Source organism: Elephas maximus, chromosome 1 (assembly GCF_024166365.1).
Source record: "Elephas maximus indicus isolate mEleMax1 chromosome 1, mEleMax1 primary haplotype, whole genome shotgun sequence".
Lineage (NCBI taxonomy): Eukaryota > Metazoa > Chordata > Mammalia > Proboscidea > Elephantidae > Elephas > Elephas maximus.
Window position 1 is genome coordinate 72,005,950 of NC_064819.1, and position 17,749 is coordinate 72,023,698.

The 17,749-nt window shown below is 41.1% G+C and overlaps 1 protein-coding gene across 6 annotated transcripts in view; it reads right to left on the reverse strand.

Moving 5' to 3' along the window:
• Window positions 1-17,749, reverse strand: part of LOC126076526 (cytidine monophosphate-N-acetylneuraminic acid hydroxylase) — a 509,905-nt gene that overhangs the window by 126,581 nt on the left and 365,575 nt on the right. Inside the window, exon 1 of one of the 6 annotated variants that reach the window (XM_049885132.1) lies at window positions 6,545-6,935. The exons of the other annotated variants lie outside the window; for them this stretch is intronic. The gene's annotated coding sequence lies outside the window, so the exon portion shown is untranslated. Of the gene's footprint in view, window positions 1-6,544; window positions 6,936-17,749 lie in introns of those variants that run through there. 6 annotated transcript variants of the gene reach the window in all.

Below are 17,749 nucleotides of genomic sequence, written 5' to 3' on the forward strand. Positions count from 1 at the left end.
GTAGGGTACTGTACTGATTAATAAAATCATTATTTCCACCCATTTGCAATTGGGCCTGTTTTAGTTATCTAGTGCTGCTATGACAAAAATACAGGCAGTCACCAGGTTACGAATGTCTGACTTGCATACAACCCATAGTTATGAACCAACCTCCGTAAAGGCTATTATATGAAAAATTTGAGGTGAAATACAATGGTTTGTAATAACAAATGGGCACTACGTGCACCCACCAAAACATTATTATTATTCCTGTGTTATTATGTTAGAAGGAAACCCTGGTGGCGTAGTGGTTAAGAGCTGCAGCTTCTAACCAAAAGGTCAGCAGTTCGAGTCCACTAGGCACTCCTTCAAATCTGTATGGGGCAGTTCTACTCTGTCCTGTAGGGTCACTATGAGTCAGAATCTACTCGACTGCAGTGAGTTAGGTTTTTGGGTTATCATGTTAAAGACATTTTAGTGTATCTAGAAAGTGTTCTTTAATATTTTTTATGCATAGAAAGGTACACTATACGTATGCTATATACTGAAACAAATATTTGACTGACTGACATTAGATACAAATCGTACCTAACTGTTCTAACTTACATATATATTTGACTTAAAGACAAACATGGAGTAGAACAAAATTCAAATTCACAAACAAGACCAGACTTACTAGTCTGTCAAAGCCTGGAGGAACCCTGAGACTATGGCCTCTGGCCACCCTACTAACTCAGAACTGAAGCCACTCCCAAAGTGCACCTTTCAGCCAAAGATTAGACAGACCTATAAAACAAACAACAACATAAGTGAGGAATATGCTTCTTAGTTCCATCTAGTATACGAGACCAAATGGGCAACACCTGTCCAAAAACAAAGACGTGAAGGCAGGAAGGGACAGGAAACCTGGACAAATGGACATGGGGAACCCAGGGTGGAAAGGGGGAGAGTGCTGACACATTATGGGGATTGCACCCAATGTCACGAAACAATTTGTGTATAAATTTTTGAATGAGAAACTAATTTGTACTGTAAACTTCCAGCTAAAGCACAATTTAAAAAAGGAAAAAAAAAGAATAAACGAACCTAACCAGTGGGCACTGCCACTCAGAGACCTGGAAATACAGACTCTGTAAGAAAAAAAAAAAAAAAGACAGACTTGAGAACGGAACTCGCTGGTAATTCAGAGACTGCCTGTACCACATCTGGGTGGCTTTAACAAACAAAAATTTATTTTCTCACAGCTTAGGAGGCTAGATGTCTGAATTCAGGGTGCTGGCTCTGGGGGGAAGGCTTTCTCTCTCTGTCAGCTTTGGAGGGAGGTCCTTGTCTCTTCATCTTCTGTTCTTTGGCTCTTTGATGACCTTTATGTGGCATGGCATCTATTTTCCTCCATCTCTGCTTGCTTAATCTGCTCCTTTTATATCTCGAGAGAGATTAACCCAAGATATACCCTATGCTAATACTGCCTCATTAATGTAACAGAGAAAAACCATTCCCAAATAGGGTTATAACCACAAGTATAGGGGTTAGGATTTACAACACATATTTTGGGGGGACAAAATATAATACATAACAGGTCCTAAGGCATATGCCCTATTTGTTAGAGCCTAGAAAACTCTCTCCCTGAATAGCATCATGGAAACTTGAATTTGGTCTATGACTGTTCTATATCATGAGCTTTGCCCATACCTGGCAAAGAGCCAGCCTAGGAGGACACAGTGAATGCTTCATAAATGTTTGTTTGACAAATGGATCCTTAGCATATTCCTTTCATAGAACCATTATCTAGTTTGCTTCTGTAATCAAATAACACACATCCTTTTAATCCTGTTTCCATTTCCCATTCTCCATTTTTCCTTCCCACAAACGCCAAAAGGCCACTCCAATCACATTTTCTCATTCCTGGAAGAAGCTCACATAAATATCAAACATTTAAGTATTTTGAAATTTCAGGAAGACAAATAAATATGGGATCATGCTTGCTGCCCAATATTAATGGTGTTCTTGGCCAGTGTAGAAGAAAAATTCTAATTTAATATAATTGTTTCATTGAATTAGTTTAATTTCCATTTCTGCTCTGGATTTAAGAGCAACTGTCTGGGGAAGGGCTAGACGTAAGCTCTTTGACATTCTGTTTAAGGTTTTTGGTGCAGATGAGTTGCGTCATATTCGACTTGAGATGGGAACTCAAAAGGGTTGAACATTGTTCCTTTTGCTGTGGGTAGCTGTTCCATTGTCTGTCTTCCTTGATGGACCAAGGAGAAAGCCAAGAGGGAGGGAATTGGTTTTTAAGTAGTTTTTGGCTTGTATGTATTAGGTTGATCTTTATTTCCACTGCGACTCATTTAGACTTAGACCTTCCTATCAGATATAATAAAAGTTCCTAGCCTAAGATTAGTAAGCACAACCTCTTACTACAACACAGGTTGGCCCCTAACCCCCTGAATATTCAAGGCATTTAGACTATCCTTAAGAGAAAACTTTTTTTTTTTTTGAGAAAACTTCTGCTTAGGCCTTCCTGCAATAAACAACATGTCGGCTCAGCTAAACACTCACAGGGTATCTAGTAGGTGCTAGGTCCTACTTAAGTGTCAGAAATATAAAATCAGATAAGATACAGCCCATCAAGGGAGACAGACATCTAGTCAGGAAATGTCAGTAAAATGTGACAAGTAACCAATCCATTCACCTTGGCTCTCAACATCTTCCTTTAGCTGTCTCAGGAATTTTGGGCCGTTGTCCTTTTCTCTCCTAATTCTTCAATCTCTCCTCTCTACCTGCTCCTTCTCTTTAGAATTTAAATATGCTCAAGCCTCTCCCATTTTGAAAACTATAATTCTTTCCTAACTCGCTATTATTATCCTTTCTTTCTTTTCACTTTTTCAGCCAAACCTCTAGAAACAGTTGTGTCCACTTACTGTCCTTCTCTGTTATCTGTCTTTGTCTGTTTCACTCTGGAAAGATCTGAGTCCGCTTGTTCTCTGTGTCTCTCTATCTCTTACTGACCTTGCATTTGCTCCTGAATCCAATCAATATAGACTTTGCCACCATCGTTCCATCAAAAGTGTTGTTCCTAAGGTCAGCAATAAAACAAAAAAAACCCAAACCTATTGCTGTTGAGTCGATCCCAACTCATAGCGACCCTATAGGTCAGAGTAGACCTGACCCACAGGGTTTCCAAGGAGCGCTAGGTGGATTTGAACTGCCAACCTTTTGGTTAGCAGCCATAGCACTTAACCACCATGCCACCAGTTTTCCAGTAAAAAAAAAATCCAAACAGTGCTTTTCAGTCCTCACCTTACTCTCTTATTTGACACAGTTCATAACATTCTCCTTTTTGAAGCACTCTCCCCCCTTGGCCCTTATGGAACCATCCTTGACTTTTCATCCTTTCTTATACCCCAATATTGTACAAACACCAAACCCTGTCAACTTTACATGAATACACAGCCCTAGTCCCAGTCTCTGATTCTCTCTATGGATGAACCATAGCAGCAATGTCTTCTTTTCCCCCATTGTTGTAAACATATAGATAACATAATATTTGCCAAGTCAACATTTTCCACTTGTACAATTCAATGAAACCAATTACATCAATCTTGTTGTGCAACCATCACCAACATCTGTTGCTGTAGTTTCCATTTCCATAAACAGAAACTCATTACTAGCTAAACATAGATTTCCCTCTTTTCCCCTTCCCTCCCATCCCTGATAACCAGTGTTAGATTCTGCTTCACAGCAGTAACACCTTACCTAGCCTTCTACAAAGATAATACCCAGCGTCAACATAACTCAAAATCCCCACTGTTTCACTTCTCTGGTCAGTTCTGATACCAGCTGCACATGGAGTGCTTTCTCTGATCCTAACCACTAGGAGAGTAGGTCACCTCTTACAAGTTAAAAGGACACCATGCTTCAGACTGCCAAATAGGCACGAGACTTCAGACTCCAGCCTCAAGCTTGGGAGTCTACGCGACACCCTGTCTTCTGACCTACTGGCTACAAATTCAGGGTTTCCCTCTATCCCCTCAGGATATAAACCCAGAGTTGTCCAGTCCCCTCACTTCTGACCTGCTGTCTCAGGTTTGATAATTTGCTGGAATGACTCACAGGACTCACAGAAAGTGCTGTATTTATGATTACAGCTTTGTTATAGCAAAAAAGAATACAAACGAAGAGATACAGAGGGTGAGAGCTGGGAGAGTTCCCATTGTTCTGGCTAGCCATACCTTATTAACACAAACTCTCAGGTGGGGCCAGGAGGCTTCTTAGATAACAAAGACACTTCAATTACTGGGGCAACTCCAAGGTTTTAGAGGTTATCTCTCAGGAAACAAGGGGAAAAAAATTACTTTGGAGAAAGTTAAATTTTTTGCTCCACATCTTCCTGTAAGGGGGAGGGGCAGAGCTTGCACTTGGGAAAAGGAAGAGCCAGGGGATGGTCACATTCCTCAATAAGACAATCCCTACAAAGGAAGAGGCAGGGGGTGGTGACATTCCTCAGTAAGATGGTCCCTACACAGTTAAACTTTAAGCCAAGGGAATGATCTTTACAGGGGTCTTTGATTTGATAAAATCCTTAACTTGATAAAGTCCCTAACGTGATAAGATCTCTAACTTGGTAATCGAACCTTAAGCCAAGGAAATAGTCTTCATGGGAGGGTCTTGTCTTGGCTTTTAAATGTTAATAGAGACAGGTCAAGAGACAAAAGGAGTATAAAACCCTAAGAAAAAGACTATCAGGGCACTCAGATTCTTTCTCTACCTGAGTAGCCAGCTTGACACTTCCTAGTCAAGTGTACTTTTACTACTAACCCTCTGCTTGCTAATAAAAACTTCTGCTGGCTTGGCACTGTTTGTCTCAGTGTTTGAATTCTCTCTTACACCAAAGACAAGATCCCAGGCCATTCTGTGGTAACATTCCTACCTCTCCTCTTGCCAATCCCTCTACCAACCCAGTTGCCACATTATAGCCAAAATGGCCTTTTAAAATGTCAATGGTTTAAACTGTCAATGATTTCCAATTTCAGTGGATATAAAAGTCCAACAGTTTTAACACGGCCTGTAATCTGCCTCTTGATCTGACTTGTAGCTACCTCTTCAGCCTCATCTCACAACTCTCTGCCCACCTCTCCGTCCATTCTGGCCCGCATGACCTTCTTAAGGCTTTTCTCCTGTTCCATGGACTTTCCCGTTTCAGCTGTTCCCTCTGCTTGCAATGTTCTTCCTCTCCATTTTAGCCAGGTACTGGGTTGTTTTTTTTTAATGTTGCTTGATTAGGGTCTGTACCCTGGAGCAGTCAAGCCAATGAAACATACTCCAAGTCAGAAAGGGTGAGAAAGTTCATTTAGGAGATGTATACACCACCGGAAACCGACAGCAACACAGACTGTCTCTATGGAGTCATTACATTATATTACATTACATTAAAGCTTGTATAGAATTTTTACAAGGGTTAGAAGTGTGGGGGTTGTAAGTCACAGGTGGTAAGACAAAACGAAACAAAGTTATTTGCATCAGACCAAACAAAGAACAAAATCATTAGCATTAGGTCAAAACAAAGTCATTAACAAAGGTATGCAAAGGGGGAGACAGGCAGAGGAAGGAGAAGAGCTAACAGGTTCATCATGGGGTTAGTTATGTCAAGCTCTCAGTCACCCATTTTGAAAAGGAGAAAACATGTTGGGGAGTATTAAGTACTTAAGTACTAAGTATTTAAATGTCACTTCATCTAGAAATCTTCTCTGATCCCCAAGGACTTTTTTAAATCTCTGTATAAGTTCCTATACCCGCCCACTGCAGTCAAGTTGATTCAGACTTATAGTGACCCCATAGGGTTTCCAAAGCTGTAAATCTTTATGGAGGCAGACTGCCACATCTTTCTCCCGAGGAGCCACTGGTGGTTTCGAACTGCTGACCTTTCAGTTAGCAGTCGATCACTTTAACCACTCCACCACCAGGGTTCCTTTAAGATTCTATAGCGTATAGAATTTCGCACTTCTCCTTTTTAACACCCATCTACTTACTATTACTTATTCAATGTCTGTCTTCATCCCTAGACATCAAGCTCAGTGAGAGCAGGGCCACGGCTGTCTTGTTCATTGCTATATCCTGAATGCCTAGCATGGTACAAATTTTTGAATGAATGAATACACTGAATGCTAGAAGAACACCTAAGAGGAACACTGAAGCCAGTCTGTCGCAGATAAATGAGGGTCAGATTTATACCCAGTTTATAGATTTATGGTCTAAATCCATAATGCTGCAATTTCTAGAGGAAATTTATAGAAAAGTGTATGAAAGAGTCAGGTGTTTTTAAAGGGCAAGTATACTTACAGAAAACTGCTAAGGAGAGCAGAGTGGTTTGAAAGAGAACCATTGCTATTCTAAAGATTTTTGATATAAAATACAACAAGATCTAGGGTGTTATACTGGCCACCAGTACGGTTCATATTCTGAGGAAGTACATGTTATATAAGACAAACACATGTTGCATAAATTTCGCTAAGTAAAGATGTGAGAATAGACACAAACAAGCATGAGGCATTTGAAATTAGCTCACCTGCATAAACCAACACAGCTGGAATCTAAAAGAAACAGGAAGTCATGCAAATACAAATTTGACCTAGAGAAGAAAACAATGCACAAAAGTTTAAAACAGGTGAGGGTTGTCCAGCCAGATCATCTGTAGTGAACAATGTCACATTTTTTCACCACATCAAAGATTCTACTACTAGGTGTGGCTGCAATCTGTCTCTCTCCCAACCCCACAGCATCTTCCTACAGAACCAAAGCTTCTTTTCAAATTTAGAGTTTCTGGCAAGGGTGGATGACCCAGTAAGCCAAGTAAACACTGGCTTCCTTGTACTTATTTAATAATCTGTAGTGAACAATTCACATGGGTTTCACCACATCTTTGATTTGAAATTCTGAAACTGTGGTGTGAAATTGTTCAGTACAGATTAGTAAGTAAACACAAGGAAGCCCGTGCTAACCTGGTTTACTGAATCATCCATTGCCTGGCTTAAAATCATAGATTATTTAGAGCTAAAAGGGACTTTATAGGATCTAGTCCAACCCTTTCATGCTCCCTCCCCACCCCCTAGTGCTGTGTAGTACTGGAAACTGAGGCCCTCGAGGTTAAGCCACTTCCTAAGGTTAGTGACCAGTTAGTAGCAAATCTGGTAATAGAAACCAAGTCTCTGTGCCAATGAACCTGAATTCTTTCTGAGCCTGGATACCATAAATGGCAATGACCTTTCTCCCAATCATGGCCTGAAAAAGTTTTTCTGGAGATATTTACCCTCTTCCAATCTCTGATGTTTATTCACCAAATAGCATATTCTGTATAAAGGGAAAACTTTAGGTGCTGTTAACTCGAATAACACCTTCTCCTCCTCACCCCCACTGCTGAAAGGCTTACCCCCCCCAAAAAAAAAAAGTCCCATTGCTGTCTAGCTGATTCCAACTAATGGCGGCCCCATGTGTTACACAGTAAATGCCTCATGGGGATTTTTTGGCTGTAATTCTTACAGAAGCAGATAGCCAGGCCTTTCTTCCATGGCACTGCTAGTTGAGTTTGAACTGCCAACTTTTAGGTTAGCAGTCCAGCACAAACTGTTTGCACCACCCAGTGACCTTCACCACATAAAAACCCATTGCCATCGAGTCTATTCCAAATAGGCTTATCAAAAAAACCAAACCCACTGCCATCGAGTTGATTCCAACAACAGAGTAGAACCGCCCTGTAGGGTTTCCAAGGCTGTAAATCTTTATGGAAGCAGACTGCCACATCTTTCTTCCACGGAGCTGCTGGTAGTTTCAAACCACCGACCTTTCAGTTAGTACTGGATCGCTTTAACCACTGCACCACCAGGGCTCCAGATAAGAAGAGTTGGTAAGAGTAAAACCCATTGTTGTCAAGTCTATTCTGACTCATAGTGACACCATAGGCCATGGTGTCACTAGAGGGATGTGCGGAGTGTGGACTGTCCATAAAATTTTTGTGTAGTGTTTCAGCAGATATTTATTATTTTTTATAAAATATCCCTGTAGTTAAGTTATAACAACAGAAACATTTATCGTAAACCCAGTTTAAATGTATCAGTGTACCTACAAGGCTAAAACTCTATGCTAATTTATTTTTTGAACCTTCTAATGTGCTCTGGTCAGAGCTGTCATTATTATCCAATTACAATGATGCTTCTAACCACATGGTTTTATCTGCATGCACCACAAGCACACACTGTTTTCATTGCTGCTTCTGTTTTTGTAGTTGCTAATTTTGTCAAATTTTCTGGCATTTTAGCTACAATATTGTGGTAATTAGCAAGGGGGGGGTGATACCATGAGTTACTGCACTGGGTGACACCAACCCTAGTGACGCCACTGCCTATAATAGGGTAAAACTACCCCAAGGAGTTTTTAAGGCTGTAATCTTTATGGAAGCAGATTGCCCGATCTTTTCTCCCAAGGAAGCTGGAGGGTTCGAACCGCTGACCTTTCTGTTAGCAGCAGAGCACTTAGCCACTGTGCCACCAGGGCTCCTCATTGATTATAGTAGTAACAGAAAACTTTGAGTGAATCCCTGAAATGATACTCTGTTCTGTGGCGTTATGTAACCTCGCCCGCATCTGTCCGTTACGAGTTCTGGGCAAATCCGTCTACTTCCTGTCATAGCATAGTTTAGAGGCTGCTTCTTATACTTAAAAAAAATTACTCAAGGACTTCCAGTTACAGCTAAAATGGGACAGCCCCATTCTTCCCACGTCCTACTTCCTGCAACTAAAAAATATAGCACAACAAACAAATAAGTCAAAATGGCACCTTCATGCCAGTTAAATACAGACAAGTAGGGGCAAGGCAGGTCTGAGATAACAGCTGATAAAAAACCAAACCGAGCCAATTCCTATCAGGTCAGTTCTGATTCATGGTGGCCCCAAGTGTGTCAGAGGAGAACTGTATCCCACTGGGTTTTCAATGGGTGCTATTTCAGCAGTAGACGGCCAGGGCTTTCTTCAGAGACTCCTGTTTGTGGACTCAAACTGCCAACCTTTCAGTTAGTAGCTGATTCCCTTAACAGCTGATACTGGTAGAAGTGCTGAGAGTTATGGAGGCCCAGTTCTTCCCTTTTGGTGAAGGGGCTTGGCAGTGGTGGGGGGCTCCATGAGTTTGCTTAGAGATATACGGCCTTTGGTTGCCTGGGTGGGGGAGTATATGGATGGAATATGACCGTGAAGCTGCAGATTGGCCTGGAAGTTTGATGCCTTTGAGTGGGAAATGTAGGAGCAGAGGACTTTGGGAGGAAGTTGGATAAAGTGGTAGAGGTGGATCTGGCTGTTATTACCAAACTCAAAGCAAATCCATTACCGTCAAGTTGATTCCAACTCAAAGCAACCGTATAGGAGAGAGTACAACTGCCCCATTGGGTTTCGAAGACTGTAACCTCTACAGAAGCATACTGCCACATCTTTCTCTCATGCAGCACCTCTTGGGTTCCAACCAGTGACCTTTCGATTAGCAGCTGAGCACTTACCCACTGCACCACCAGCACTCCTTGGGCGCTATTAGGGGGCAGGGAATGGATAGGTGTAAAAAATGACTTTTCTTCCTTTGTCTCCCTCTACTTCTTTATCTAACTTTCTATTGAAATTTTTTCCTGCAAACCCCTTCTTTGCTCTTTCTCCAGCTGCTTCCTGACTTTCTCACCTATCCCTCTTTCAGGCCACCAATATCTTTCTCCAGAAAATACAGCTGCTGTCAAATTGACTCCAACTCATGGTGACCCTATGTGTTTCAGAGTAGAACTGTGCTCCACGGGGTTTTCATGGCTGTGACTTTTTAGAAGCACATTGTCAGGCCTTTCTTCCAAGGTACCACTGGATGAGTTCTAACCATCAACCTTTTGGTTAGTAGCTGAACACTTAATTGGCCATACTTTGGCCCTGGTGATGAAGTGGTTAAAGCAAGCAATTCCTAACCAAAAGGTAGGTGGTTCGAAACCAGCAGTGACTCTGTGGGAGAAAGATATGGCAGTCAGCTTCCATAGAGATTTACAGCCTTAGAAAACTTGTTGGGTCTCTGTGAGGTGGAATCAACTCGATATCAGTGAGTTTGGGTTTTGGGGGCTTTGGAATAGAGGAGTTAGTGTTTTTGTTTACAAATGGCAAAAACCCAACTTGGCTACTTCCAGCAAAAGAGAGGTTTGTTGTTTTTGTTAAGTGCTGTCAAGTTGGTTGCGACTCATAGCGACCCTATTCACAAAAGGGTGAAACACTGCCCGGTCCTGCTTCATCCTCACAATTGTTACTATGCATGAGCCCATTGTTGCAACCACAGTGTCAGTCCATCTCGTTGAGGGTCTTCCTCTTTTTTGTTGACCCTCTACTTTACCGAGCATGATGTGCTTCTCCAGGGACTGATCCTTCCTGATAACATGTCCAAAGGATGTGAGACGTAGTCTCGCGATCCTTGCTTCTAAGGAGCATTCTGGTTGTACTTCTTCCAAGACAGATTTGTTCATTCTTTTGGCAGTCCATGGTATAGTCACTATTCTTCGCCAACACCACAATTCAAAGGCATCAATTCTTCTTTGGTCTTCTTTATTCATTGTCCAGCTTTGGCATGCATATGAGGTGATTGAAAACACCATGGTTTGGGTCAGGCACACCTTACTCCTCAAGGTGACGTCTTTGCTTTTCAACATTTTAAAGAGGTCTTTTGCAGCAGATTTTCCCAATGTAATGAATCATTTGATTTCTTGACGGCTACTTCCATGGGCATTGATTGTGGATCCAAGCAAAATAAAATCCTTGACAACCTCAGTCTTTTCTCTGTTTGTCATGATGTTGCTTTTTGGTCCCATTGTGAGGATTTTTGTTTTCTTTATGTTGGGGCATAATCCATACTGAAGGCTGTGGTCTTTGATCTTCATCAATAAGTGCTTAAGTTGTCTTCACTTTTAGCAAGCAACGTTGTGTCATCTCCATAACACAGGTCGTTCATAAGTCTTCTTCCAAACCTGATGCCATGTTCTTCTTCATACAGTCCACCTTTCTCAGATTATTTGCTCAGCATACAGGTTGAATAGGTATGGTGAAAGGATACAACCCTGACACACACCTTTCCTAACTTTAAACCACGCAATATCCCTTTGATCTGTTTGAACGAATGCATCTTGATCCATGTACAGATTGCTCATGAGCACGATTAGAGGTTCTAGATTCTCATTCGCCACAACGTTATCCACAATTTATTACGATCCACACAAGTGAATGCCTTAGCATTGCCAATAAAACACAGGTAAACATCTCTCTGGTATTCTGTGGTTTCAGTCAGGATCCACCTGACCTCAGCAGTGATATCCCTGGTTCCAGTCCTCTTCTGAATATGGCTTGAATTTCTGGCAGTTCCCTATTGTTGTACTGCTCTAACTTTTTTTGAATGATCTTCAGCAAAATTTTGCTACCTTGTGATGTTAATGATATTATTCTATAATTTCTACATTCAGTTGGATCACCTTTCTTGGGGATAGGCATAAATATAGGTCTCTTCCAGGTCAATTCTTTTTGGTATAATGACTCTGTGTGTTAATTCCATCTTCTTTGGATACTTTCTGCGTCATTTAATATTTTCCCTGTAGAATTCTTCAGTATTGCAACTCAAGGCTTAAATTTTTTCTTCGGTTCTTTCAGCTTGAGAAATGCCGAGCATGCTCTTCCCTTTTGGCTTTCTATCTCCAGGTCTTTGCACGTGTCATCATAATACTTTACTTTGTCTTCTTGAGCAGCCCTTTGAAGTCTTCTGTTCAGCTCTTTTACTTCATCATTTTTTCCTTTTGCTTTTGCTACTCAATGTCAAAGGGCAAGCTTCAGAGTCTCTTCTGACATCCATTTAGGTTTTTCCTTTCCTGTCTTTTTAATGATCTCTTGCTTTCTTCATGATGTTCTCGATGTCATTCCATAACTTGTCTGGTCTTTGGTCATTAGTGTTCAATGCGTCAAATCCATTCTTGAGATGGTCTCTAAATTCAGGTGGAATATGCTCAAAGTCGTACTTTGGCTCTTCTGAATCAGACTAATTCATGGTCTGATCCACAGTTGGCTCCTGGCCTTGTTCCTACTGATGATATTGAGTTTTCCTATCGTCTCTTTCCACAGATGTAGTTGATTTGATTCCTGTGTATTCTACCTGGAAAGGTCCACATATATAGTCACCATTTATGTTGGTGAAAAAAGGTATTTACAGTGAAGAAATCATTGGTCTTGCAAGTTTCAATCATGTGTTCTCAGTCATTGTTTCTATCACCAAGGCCATATTTTCCAACTGCTGATCCTTCATTGTTTCCAACTTTCGAATTCCAATCAACAGTAGTTATCAGTGCATACCTAATGAGTGTTTGATCAATTTCAGACTGCAGAAGTTGGTAAAAATCTTCAATTTCTTCATCTTCGGCCTCAGTGGTTGGTGTGTAAATTTGAATAACAGTCGTATTAACTGGTCTTCCTTGTAGGCATATGGATATTATCCTATCACTGACAGCATTGTACTTCAGGACAGGTCTTGAAATGTTCCTTTTGACGATGAATGCAACGCCATTCCTCTTCAAGTTGCCATTCCCAGCATAGTACCATATGATTGTCCAATTCAAAATGATCAGTACCAGTCCATTTCAGCTCACTAATGCCTAGGATATCAATCTTTATGTTCCATTTCTTTTTTGACAATTCCCAGTTTTCCTAGATTTATACTTCGTACATTCCACGTTCTGATTATTAAGAGATGTTTGCAACTGTTTCTTCTCATTTTGAATCATGCCACATTAGCAAATGAAGGTCCCAAAAGCTTGACCCTATCCATGTCATTAAGGTCAACTCTACTTTGAGGAGGCAGCTCTTCCCCAGTCGTATTTGAATGCCTTCCAACTTGAGAGGCTCATCTTCTGGCACTGTATTATACACACTGTTCCACTGCTATTCATAAGAGTTTCACTGGCTAACTCTTTTCAGAAGTAGATTGCTCAGTCCTTCTGCCTAGTCTGTCTTAGTCTGGAAGCTCAGCTGAAGCCTGTCCATCATGGGTGGCTCTGCTGGTATTTGAATACCAGTGGCATAGCTTCCAGCATCACAGCAACACACAAGCCCCCACAGTAGGACAAACCGACAGACGTGTGGGGGACAGAGAGGCTATTGTAAGGAAATTGGTGGCTCTAAGAACAAATAGGAAAGTCAAGAGAACTTGCCTTGGAAATGGGTGGGATCCAGGATAACTCTAGGCGCCAGAGCCAAAAAAAGAAAAAAACAAACAAACCCACTGCCATGAAGTCATTTCTGACTCAGAGCAACCTTATAGGACAGAGTAAAACTGGCTCATAGGATTTCCAAGGGGTGGCTGGTGCATTCCAACTGCCATCCTCCTGGTTAGCAGCCAAGCTCTTAACCACTGTGCCACCAGGGGCAAGAAAGCAGGAGCTGGTTTCTGAGCAGGAACAGCTTGGCCGTGTATGGTGCTGCTGGGATAAAGCATTTTTCAAAGCCTCAAAAGACAGCTTGCCCTACAAGGTCGTGGCGGGGAGGAACTTGTGAAGTAAGAAGCGGACTGCTGGGTTTACTCTTTCATCAAGACCACACAAGATAGGAAGAAGAGTTGGGAAATTGGCAGAGCTGCTAGGAAAAGGAAATGAACGCTAAGCAACCAGGGGGAAAAAAAGATGACTTTTTATTCAAAGGCATCAACTTATTATTATTATTATTACTTAGTGATTCAAATTCTGTGATTTCTTTCTTGAATTGTTAAAGTTAATTCTTTCTGTTTCTTCCCCCCCAAAAAATCATAAAAATTAAGAACTTACATCTTAACTTGAGTTATTTTCCTTTTATGAGTCAGTAACCTTAAGAATAAAAACTTCTCACTCCTGGACTAAGGCCAGGAATAAAAGCTTCCTTTAGTAAGATCAGCCAACCCTGAAAAAGTACCTTCTTCCCATCCAACGTCCTTTCACAACTTTTCTCCACTCCGGTAGAAATAGTTATTGAATTCAAGTTTTTGGTTTTTTTTTTTTTCCTCAACTTACTGTAGAAAATTTTACAACATACAAAAGTAAAGAGAATGGTACGATAAACTCCCTTGACCCAACTTCAACAATTCATCCCTACCTCCCACCCCAACCTGACTTCTCCCTGAAATCCACACACACACACACTCAACTGTAATTTTTTCCTGCCAGGCTTTGGATGATTCTAAAGCCAAGCCCAGATATATATCTTTAAAATAGTATGTATCTTTAAAATAGAAGGACTCTAAATAAACATGGGAGTTCTTGGGCAGTACAAACAGTTTGCTCTCAGCTACTAACCAAAAGGTTGGTGGTTCAAATCCACCAAGCTGTGGCACAGAAGGCCTGACGATCTACTTTTGTAAGATTATAGTCACTAAAAACTCTATGGAACAGAGTTCTACTCTGACACACAGGGGGTGCCATGAGTCAAAATAGACTTGACAGCAATGTTTTGTTTTTTAAATAAATGTAACCACAATATCATTACCAAATATTATGGATTAAATTATGTCCCCCCAAAATATGTGTTGTAAATCCTAACCTCTACGCCTGTGGTGGAGCATTGGAGGTGCAGTGGTTAAAGAACTCGGCTGCCAACCAAAAGGTTAGCAGTTCCAATCCACCAGTAGCTCTTTGGAAACCTTATGGGGCAGTTCTACTCTGCCCTATATGGTCCCTACAAGTTAGAATCGACTCAATGGCAACAGGTTTGGTTTTTCTTTTTTTTTTTTTTTTGGTTTTTGCCTGTGGTTATATTTGGAAATGGGTTGTAATGAGAAAGGATTAGTGTAGGGTGTATCTTGAGTCAATTTCTCTTGAGATATAAAAGATTAAACAAGCAAGCGGGCAGAGATGGGGGAAGACAGATGCCAAGCCACGTGGAGATCTCCAAAGTACCAGGAAGCAGGAGTTGAGGAGCCAAGGACCTTCCTCCAGAGGTAATAGAGAAAGCCTTCCCCTAGAGCTGGAACCCTGAATTCCAACTTCTAGCCTCCAAAACTGGGAGAAAATAAACTTTTGTTTGTTAAATCCATCCACTTGCAGTATTTCTGTTATAGCAGCACTAGATAACTAAGACATCAAGCTAAACACATTTGTTAAAAATTCCCGAATATCGTCAAATATCCAGTCAGTGGCAAATTTCCCCAATTGTCTTATGCATAGTTTTGCTTCACGTCAGGATCCGAACAAGGCCCATACAATACAGTCAAATTTCTAAGGGGTTGCCAATCACTGCCCAAACTTTTTCAAGAACACTTTTAAGTTTGAACATGTCTCTTTTATTTCAATTCTCTCCTAAAATTGAAATTCTAATTGGCTGGTAGTCTTAATTTGACTAGGCCCAGGAGCTGCCCTTTGTTGTAACTGTGAAGTGACGCAAAGCCCCTCAGCCCATATTTCTAGATTAACCAATTGGCATCAAGTCAATTCCAACTCATGGTGACCCCATGTATGTCAGAATAGAATTGGGCTTCAGAGGGTTTTCGAGGGCTGATTTTTCAGAAGTAGATTGCCAGGCCTTTCTTCTGAGGTATTTTTGGATGGACTTGAACCTGCAACTTTCCCGTTAGCAGTTGAGTACATTAACCGTATGGAAGGAGTCCTTTTCCAAATTAAGTAGCTTAGTTCAGGGAAACTAACTATTCCCCCCCACCACCACCTTTTTAACGCTTTTATCATTTCTTCTAAAGAAGTGGATAAAGTAGCACTCTTCTCTAAAACATAGATTTTATTTAATGTCATATCATTTATGATAACTTTACATGGGCATTAGCCCAAATGTCCATCAAAAGGGGCTTAGCTAAAAAACTATGGTATATTCAAACACTGAAACATTGTGCCATATTTTAAAATAATGAGGCCCCTGTATGTATAACGAGAAATCCCTGGGTGATGCAAAACATTAACGTGCTTTGTTGCTAACCAAAAGGTTGGAGATTGGAGTGCACCCAGAGGTGCCCTGAAAGAAAGCCGCAGCAATCTACTTCCAAGAAATCAGCCACTGAAAACCCTGTGGAGAACAGCTCTACTCTGACACACCTGAGGTTGCCACTAGTAAAGCTGACTCGATGATCACTGGTACTGCATGTGTAATAATATGGAAAGGATGCCAAGATATACTGGTGAGAGAAACATGAAAAAGTATGAATAATGTGATCCATTTTTGCCTAAAAATTGCATTTTCATATGCACATGAAGAAATCTGAAAGAATAAGCCCCAAATCATGGGGAGGGGATGTAAAATTATAGGAGAATTTCACTTTCTACTTTTTACATTTTTGTATCAGTTCAATGCTTTTTGGGGAGTCCTGGTAGCACGGCAGTTAAAGCTCTCAACTGATAACCAAAAGGTCAGTAGTCAAACCCACCAGCCACTCTACAGGAGAAAGATGTGGCAGTCTGCTCTTGGGAAGATTAAAGCCTTAGAAACCTTCTGGAGCAGTTCTACTCAATCCTATAGGGTCACTATAAGTCAGAATCGTGAGAAAAAAATAGATGCTTCCAAGTTGAAATACTATGTAGTTTTAATATAATTTGTAGAGGACCTTTCTTCTTCCCATAATCCTTCTCCAATATCATAAATAATTTGGAGTTGACTCTACCACAGAAATACTAGTCTCTTCTACTGGAAGAATATGCAAAGTTGCAACTCAGTAATTGTTATGGATTGAAATACGTCCCCCAAAAATGTGTCAACATGACTAATCCATGATTCCTAGTATTGTGTGATTGTCCGCCATTTTGTCATCTGATGTGATTCTCCTCGGTGTTGCAAATCTTACCTCTATGATGTCAGTGAGGTGGGATTAGCGGTAGTTATGTTAATGAGGCAGGACTCCATCTACAAGATTAGGTTGTGTCCTAAATCAATATCACTTTTGAGATATAAAATAGAGAAATGAGCAGAGAGACAGGGCGACCTCATGCCACCTAGAAAAAAGAGCCAGGAGAATAGCACGTCCTTTGGACCCAGGGTCCCTGTGTTGAGAAGTTCTTCATCTGGGGAAGATTAATGACAAGGACATCCCCCCAGAGACAACAGACAGAGACAACCTTCCCCTGGAGCTGACTCCCTGAATTCCGATCAGCCTCCTAAACTGTGAAAGAATAAATTTCGCATTGTTAAAGCCATTCACTTGTGGTATTTCTGTTATAGCAGCACTAGATAACTAAGGCAGTAGTCTTCCTCCGTTAACAATGATACTGAACCATTGCTATGTGCCAGACACAAAGCTAAGCTTCTGTATTAGTTTCCTAGGGCTGCTGTAACAAATTACCACAAGCTGGATGGCTTAAGGCAAGAGAAATGTATTTTCTTACAGTTCTGGAGGCTCGAGAAGCCAAGGTGTCAGCAAGACCATGATCCATCTGAAGGCTATAGAGGTGGAATCTACCCTTGCCTCTTCTAGGTTCTGGTGGCCCCAGGCGTTTGTTGGTTTGTGGCAGCGTAACTCCAATCTCTGCCTTCACTTTCACAATGACCATTTTCAGTCTGTGCCTCTGTCTATGGGTCTCCTCCTCTTTGTAAGGGGACACCAGTCATACTGGATTACAGCCCAGCCTACTCCAGTATGACCTCATGTTGACTTAACTAATTACATCTGCAAAGATCCTACTTCCAAATAAAGTCACATTCACAAGAGACTGGGGTTTTGGACTTCAACATATCTTTTTTGGGGGGGACACAATTCAACCCTAAACAACTAGCCT